We start from the raw sequence: 8,711 nt of genomic DNA on the forward strand, positions 1-8,711 counted from the left end.
ACACAAATCCAATTAACAGAACATAATCCATTAAGAGGCAAGGGTTCACAAACCTCAACTGACCATGAGATGCCCAGAAAACCACCAAACTATCTACAGGAATATATTTAGCTATTTTTGAGACCACACCAGAAAGATCACTCAGATATCCACTTAAAAAAGCTAGTCTGCTGCCAATTTATGGACATAAAAACGTTAATGCCTGGTTACTTTTAATGCATCTAAAACCAAGCTTCTCTCTTTACATCATCAACATTCTAATTCACATTTGTCATCAATTGAAATGAATGGCTCTTGTCTTCAGGAGGCCTCAAGTTTTGACAAGCTTCTGGGCTTGACCATTACTCCTGATCTTAAATGGAACACGTATATCAAATCTGTTGCCAAGGCCGCTGGAAAAATGGTGGGATCTTTCTATCGATCCAGTAGATATCTCACTGCTGATGCTATTCTCTATCTATATAAGAGCCAGGTACGTCCAAGGATGGAATACTGTTGCCACATCTGGGCAGGAGCTGCTAGAAAGGACTTGTCCTGCCTTGATAGAGTTCAAAATAGACTTCGTAGCCTCGTAGGAGATGTCCTTTTCTCCTCCTTGCAACCTCTATCTCACAGAAGAGATGTTGCGAGTTTGTCTCTGATGTATCGTTATTTTCATGGAAAGTGTTCAACTGAGCTTCAATCTATGGTCCCCCCTCGCCAAACTTTCACAAGAAACACTCGTCTAGCTGTAAACACTATCAATAATTTCCCCCACTCTTTATCTGTGCCTAAACCTAAACGTAGATTCCATGAACAAAGCTTCTTTCTTAGAACTGCACGCCTGTGGAATTGTCTTCCGTTTTCCTGCTTTCCGGCTGACTACAATATGGTTGTGTTCAAGTCTAAAGTAAATAAGTTCTTGATGAGCCGTTCCATATAAGTTATTAAATTTACCAAATTTTCATTACTAATGATTACTATATTGACCAATTTCTACTGTACACTCTTTAACCCTTATCCTTGAGTGGCGTTTGGGCCTTGATAATGTGGTGATGCCTTTGTAAAAAAAAAAAAAAAAAAAAAAAAAAGGATCCTGTATCTGGTTAATCATTATTTTTGGAAACGTTTGAGTGTGTCATAACCACAGTAGAGAAGCTTTTATGTGAAGAAACATTACTTTTTCAGAGGCTTCATCTCTCATCATAAACTCCCATTTAAAGAGACATTTTCCCAAGGAGAAATCAAATTCTGAGTGGTCAAAACCTCCAGATCAAAAATATTTCCCATTTCTAAACATGCATCCATCTAGTGAATGTTTACATTAGAAGAAAAGGTATTTTACCTACAATTAAATTTAATAAATGAATAGGCTAATCTTTCTAAAATAATGTTTCTCTAAAGTTGGACACAAAGAAATGTAGAAAATAAATTTTATCAATTTTGTAAGTGAATAGTTTTCTTTAGGTCTTGTACAAAAAATACTTCCAGACTAATAAACTTCCTGGCTGACCTAATTATTAACAGAAATAAACTTAAGGTGACTGAATTATAATCGAGTCAATAACAGTGGAAGAAAAAAATCAAGTGACTTTTAGCCTTAATTTTATTTATCTTTAAAATTTTACATAAAAAATTCAGTGTAGTCAATTTCATTACAAAATGAGATGTGGCACAAGGCCAAAATTGGGTGGCGTGGAATGTTGATCGTCTGTTGTCCTCTTGGTCTTTTCTCTGAACTAGTTTTAGTGAATAATATACTATATTCATTCTATGGGTAAGACTTACTTAATATTATCCCAATTTACAAAAATATATTTTCAAATTCATTGGTTTGAGGATGAAGGATGCTAAAAATAACAGAGATTGCTAAAAACTAAAATGCTAATTATGATGGTTAGTAGAACCCTCACAAATTTATCTAGATATGAGCTGCTCACTTTTTTCTGGGTTGTTTTTTAATATTAATAAATGGTGATTTATTAAAACACAAATAGTCTGTAAAATGGTCGTTTCTGTTTAACCCAAGGATGAGGCTTGACAGGTACTTGTCCTTTTAGTCGAGGTCAGAGTGAACCTGAGAGTAATAATTAAGGTATAACTCCTAAAATGGGTTTTACCAACAGATCCACTTTAAGATCAAACCCAGAATCTCATATACAGGTGTTAGTCAAAAGCTTGTAGCAGTCGAAAAATTGCTACAATCACAGACAGGAGCTAGATCTTGCGGCTCGAGATTTGAAATCCATTTTCTTCCTGGCTTATCCAACTGGAGATCAGCTCTCAATCACGTGACCGAGTACATAAAAGGCAAAATCGGTAACTCTTCCTCCTCTTTTTCTCCCTGCTGGCTGGCGGCAAACACCGCCTGGAGGCTTTGGCTATTGTCAAAACTTGCTCCCACGTGCGCACACATACTCTTTCCTACCAAGAGACATTTACCCTTTTGCCCTGTCTCTTGCTAATATCAGTGAAAAATGTTTTATGAAACATATTTTTGTTTTAAAAAAAAAAAAACATGATACAAGGGGGGGGGGCAACTCTAAGAAAAAAAGAGTTTTGTTATTGTGAAGTTACCTCTCTTGGGATGGGCATATGTCATGTTTTCTTTTTCTGTGATTTTGTAATTAGAGGCGTCCAAATGCAGCTTAGATCTATGCTGAGGTGACCAATGATGCTATTATTTTCTATCATATGTTTTGCTGCCTCTTTTAGTTTTCTGATCCACCATCTTTCTAATAATAATTAGTATAGATATCCCGAAAAATTGAGTGATAGGAAAATCTTTAACAAATATCTTAGTGACCCCTGATGATTGAAGCTTCATGATCTACAGACCCACCTTCAAACAAATGGTTTGAATTCTTGTAATGCAGAGCCAACCTTCTTTTTCCTTAGTAGGAAAAGAAGCATGTTCTCAATACCCAAAGAAGGTCGCAGGTTACAGCAACCGAAACGTTGTGCTAATAACACCCAAGATGAGAATCGATTGATGATTAATCGGACTATTGTTCAATTAATCAACATAACACAAGCATTCACATCTCATCTCAAAAATTCAGAATTGCAAGCTAAACATTAGTCAGCAAAGCAAAAATGAAGATTTTTTTTACAAATATTTTTTTTTACAAATATTTTTTTACAAATATTTTTTTTTTACAAATATTTTTTTACAAATATTTTTTTTACAAATATTATTTTTTTACAAATATTTTTTTTTTTACAAATATTTTTTTTTTTACAAATATTTTTTTTTTACAAATATTTTTTTTTACAAATATTTTTTTACAAATATTTTTTTACAAATATGGGCAAAATTAATGCATTTAAACTGAAAGTGAAAAACATGGAAAAGCAATGTAGAGAAGAGGTGTTTTTCTGATTTAGAATTATTTAACTAATTTATAAAATGTAGCTGCGAACAACAAACGTTGAACGTGAATATTTCTCAGTTATTAGACACCTTACTTCAATGCAAGAAAATTTTGATTCTCTTTGCCAGAGTGTGAGAATAACCACATGTGGATGATTAATGCCTTCACGAATGAAGGAACTGATCATTATGATGCTCATTTGGTGCTTCAAGCAGGTTATTCACAAAAGGCAGTTTTCAAAAAATTTAGCCATCCCATGGATTTCTGGATTACCCTGCTTGATATTCCAAAGTAAAAAATCTAACTGAGCATGCAATAGCCATATTTGTACAACTGACAGCATATTTGGGTGAACAAAGGTTCTTTAGTTTATATTTAATGAAGACAAAGAAAAGAAATACAATCTTGAGCTTGGATCTTCTCATGTGAGTTGCACTTAAAAAATCGTCTGACATCTTGAGTCAATCTAATAGCAAAGTGTAACAACAGCAAAGATTTTGAATTTTTTTAAAGGTAACTATGTTTTATTTATTGATACCATATGAAATATAGCAAATATTATATATTATTTAATTGGAATTCATTATTGAGATGAGTATTATTTATTAATTTATTTATTGCGGACTATGTTTTATGAAACTTAGCAAACATTGTGTGCAATTTTACTTTAGTGAAAAATAATGTTATCTTGTGGATTTTTAGCTCGAGATGAGGCATCTAAATATATGGGTGAATATGGAAAAGTTGAATAAAAAAGAAGAGAAACTGATTTTTTTGTTGTTTACATAGAAATTAGATCTGAAACAAATTTTAATGAGACTTTTTCACTGACAATGGACAACATTAGAAAAAGGGTGAAGACTACAACTGCTACAATTTATTTTCTTAATGCTTAATTTTGTCTGACAGTTTTGTAATATACTAACAGGCTGCCCAGCATTTCCCGGTCGTAAAATACACTTAAATATGATATTTTGATTAATGCAGATTTCGTATTTATTATATTGCACCCAATATATAGTAATGATTTATAAAGTTAAAAGGAAAAAAAATGACTCATGCGTCACCACCAAGAATCGAAACAAAAAACGTTCAGCTTACGATTTACTTTTTTCTTTGTCGTTAATGCCTGAGCATGTTTGTTGCAAGGCTAAAAATTCAAACATGAACCAATAGCTATTACGTTACATATGCATATTTTTCATTTCTTTTTAAATTTCACACTTTTTGCACTTTGGTTTGAATACCCTATATATTAACTTTCATGTCTGTAGATCAAAAAGAGGAGTTTGGTAGGCAAAATTTTTTAAAACAAATATATATATATATATATATATATATATATACACACACACACACATAAATATATACAGAAAGAGGTTTGTGTTTACTATAAACTTTTTATGCAAATATTACACAAGTACAAATCGTGTACAATATCTACATGAATATAATCTTCCCTTTGCGATCAAGGCCGCCAACTCCCAATATTTTCTCCTGTATCAGAAAACAGGCTATGTGATATACAAATATCTGTACGTGATGTTGCCAAGCTAATCAAAAACCTTGATTCCAGTAAAGCAACCGGCCCTGACGGTATTCCAATTATAGTTCTCAAAAAACTTCAACCAGAACTAGCGCCCATACTTACAAAACAATTTAAACGTTGTCTTAAGGAGAATTGCTTCCCATCACTCTGGAAAATTTCATCAGTATGCCCTGTATTTAAGAATTCAGGTGATCGCTCATCTCCCTCTCAGTACAGGCCAATAGGTCTCCTGTGCGTCATGAGTAAGTTGCAGGAATCTGTGTTAAATACAGAAGTAATCAACCATCTCAGCAAAAATAACCTTCTTAGTGACACGCAATATGATTTCCATTCTGCTAGATCTACAGTAGATGTGCTTACAGTTATATTTCATAGGATTAGCGAATCTCGACAGAGGCTACCTTTCTAGGGCAATTGCTCTTGACATATCAAAGGCCTTTGATAGGGCATGGCATAAAGGTTTACTTCACAAGATCTCCAGCTATGGTATAGCTGGAAATGTCTTCTCAATTATTAAATCATTTCTCTCTGATAGGTTCATAAGAGTAGTAGTTGATGGGCAAAAATCAGAAGCTCACAGTATTAATGCTGGAGTCCCTTAGGGGTCCATCCTGGGCCCAACTCTCTTCCTGATCTACATTAATGATCTTCCAAATCACATTCTTACATCATTCGTAGACATTTATGCTGATGATACTACTATCTATGGTAGCACATCTAAGACAGTAAACAACCAAGTTCTCTCCAATTCTCTCTCCTCTGATCTTGAGCAAGTGGTACAATGGGGAAAGAGGTGACTTGTTACTTTTAACGCATCTAAAACCAAGCTTTTTATCTTTACATCATCAACGTTCTGATCCCCATCTGGCATCAATTCTTGGGGAGGCCTCAAGTTTTGACAAGCTTCTGGGCTGAAATGGAACACATACGTTAAATCTGTTGCCAAGGCCGCTGGAAAAATGGTGGGATCCTTTTATCGATCCAGAAGATATCTTGCTGCTGATGCAATTCTCTATCTATATAAGAACCAGGTATGTCGAAGGATGGAGTACTGTTACCATATTTGGGCAAGAGCTGCTAGAAAGGACTTATCCTGCCTTGATAGAGTTCAAAATAGACTTTGTAGCCTTGTAGGGGATGTCCTTTTCTCTTTCCTGCAACCTCTTTCTCACAGAAGAGATGTTGCGAGTTTGTCTTTGCTTTATCGTTATTTTCATGGCAAGTGCTCGACTGAGCTCCAATCTTGCCAAACTTTCACAAGAAACACTCGTTTAGCTGAAAACACTATCAATAATTTCCCCCACTCTTTAGCTGTGCCTAAACCTAAACGTAGATTCCATAAACAAAGCTTCTTTCTTTGAACTGCACGCCTATGGAATTGTCCTCTGTTACCCTGCTTTCCAGCTGACTACAATATGGTATGTGTAACATAAACAATTTTTTGATGAGCCATTCCATTCAAGTTAACAAATTTACCGAATTTCCATTAATAACGATTACTTTATTGTCCAATTGTCTACTGTACACTTTTAACCCTTATCCTCGAGTGGCCTCTTGGCCTTGATAAGTGGGGATGCCTTTGTAAAAAAAAAAAAAAAAAAAAAAAAAAAATTACACATAAAGATGATCATCCCATAAGAAAATCAAAAAAACTAATAGGGAATTAATTAAAATGAATGTTTAAAAGGATATGCAAATTAGCTAGATCTTTTACATATGAATGTAATTCCACGACATATATAAAAAAAGTTGTATTTCCTTTTAGAATAGAAAAAAGGTTTAATATGAATATCAATACACAAAAAACACAAATTCATAGGAGAAATTCTTAAATAATTACATAAAACATTTAAATAAGAAAATCAAGTAAGGGGAATAACTCTTTTAGTATGAGTTATTGTTCTTTATTCGCTTTAAGTTTTCATTCCAAGTTTACTAATAATTACATTTTCTCATTCTTTTAATAATTGAGGCACTAGCGGATTCATTGACCTATTGGGAAGCGATTTGATCAAATAGTTAACAACACAGACTGACGACCTGAGTGACCCAAGTTCGAATTCAGTTCGTCCCACAAACTCACTTTTACTTCTAATAGTATTAGATGTTTTTCAAGAAAGAATTCTAACTAGAAAATTATTAGGGAAACCAATGCCAACAATAGAATCTTTGGATTCATATGGTATGATTGATCTATTGGTAATTCCTTGTTTTACCTCTTGCTTTTTTTTTTTTAAATTATTTTTTTATTAAAATAAAACCAGATTCACTTTTAGCTTAACTAGTGAACATGAAACAAAAACACAAGTGAAACATGCATAGTCCCCCGTGAGTGCACAGTGAACGAGGTATAAAAAAAATGACTACATTTAGCCCCCGCTCCCCATTTAGCTCCAAAAGTCACCAGGGGACGTCAAATCCAGGTGAAAATGAACAAACAGAAATGACTAGTCCATCATTTGCACCCCCCTCCATTTAGCCCCAAGAGTCCCCAAGGCCTTAACATATTTAAACTTGAGTTCAGCACCATGCAAAACTGCTAAATAAACATACACAGAAAATTTTGGACAAATATGATAAAATAGTCCCCCCAAAAAATAGAATGTTTTTAATTAGCCCTAAAAGAGCCCCTGGGGCATACCCAAGAGTTATCACGAAGTATAGACAAACAAAATTATATCGAAATCAGTTAGTTACAACTTTTCAGAAAGTTTTATAAAAATTCCAAGGCATCAATTGTTTTTAATAAGCACAAAAGTGTCAATTTTAGTCATTTAAACCCAAAAGGCATCCCTAGGGGGGCAACCGGAGCTTTCCCCTGAATATCTGTTCTGTTACTTTTTTACTCATATCATGTTTAATGTTTGTGCAAAATTGAAAAAAATTTCAAGGCGTAGTTATTGAGAAAATTGCGTGCAAACGAGCGGACAAGGGTGAATTTACAGGTCCACCCTCCTTTTGTCGAGGGACCAAAAATATTTATAAAATAACTTTTAACATAATGGATGTTGGGCAATGCCAGGTTGGTTTTTCATGGCACACATCTGGTTTTGCAGTACAGTATACTTTTACCAAGTTAACATCAACATGGTAAATTTTTGTCAATACAAAGTTTATAACCCTAAATTGAACAATTACCATAAGCAAATATTTTTTATAACCTTGTTTTGATAAGTTCCTAGGACTGACAGATCTAAAACAGAAGACTTATACTTAATCTGATGCTAAAGTTGCTAGAAAAATGATGGGATCATTCTACCGCCCCAGAAAGTACCTGACTTTTGATGTAATACTTTACCTATGAATCAGATCCATCCTAAAAGGGTGTATATCTGCTACATTTTCTATATATTTTAATAGCACGAAATACATGCTAAAATATTTGTGTAGGAGCCCTAATACATTTCCAAGATACAGTACTCTCAATGATATCATCTGATTGGCTCTAGACATCGCTGGCTTCCTGTTGATCCTTGGCCTCAACAGAGGGGATAGCAAACAGCTCGATGGCCTGACATCATTTCCCTTTATGACACCAAACGCTGTGTGCCGTGGCTTTGTTCTGCATCATTGTCTTTTTATGGGCATCCATGTTAGGAGAGTAGACAAGTACAAAAATAAAATAAACAGAGAAACAAGAAAAACAGTCGGTAGGACTCAGGATGTGTGTGTGTGTTTACATGCTAAAGTTCACATCTACGTCCTGTCGAGACTGTGTTCGTCCGTTGCCATCAGTTCATCTCAATCTTTCAAAGCTTTTCCGACTTGACCCAAGTTACAATCTGTCTCCAATTGTAGTCAAAGTCTAA

This window comes from Euprymna scolopes, chromosome 20 (genome assembly GCF_053919585.1).
Source record: "Euprymna scolopes isolate OS-2025 chromosome 20, ASM5391958v1, whole genome shotgun sequence".
NCBI lineage: Eukaryota > Metazoa > Mollusca > Cephalopoda > Sepiida > Sepiolidae > Euprymna > Euprymna scolopes.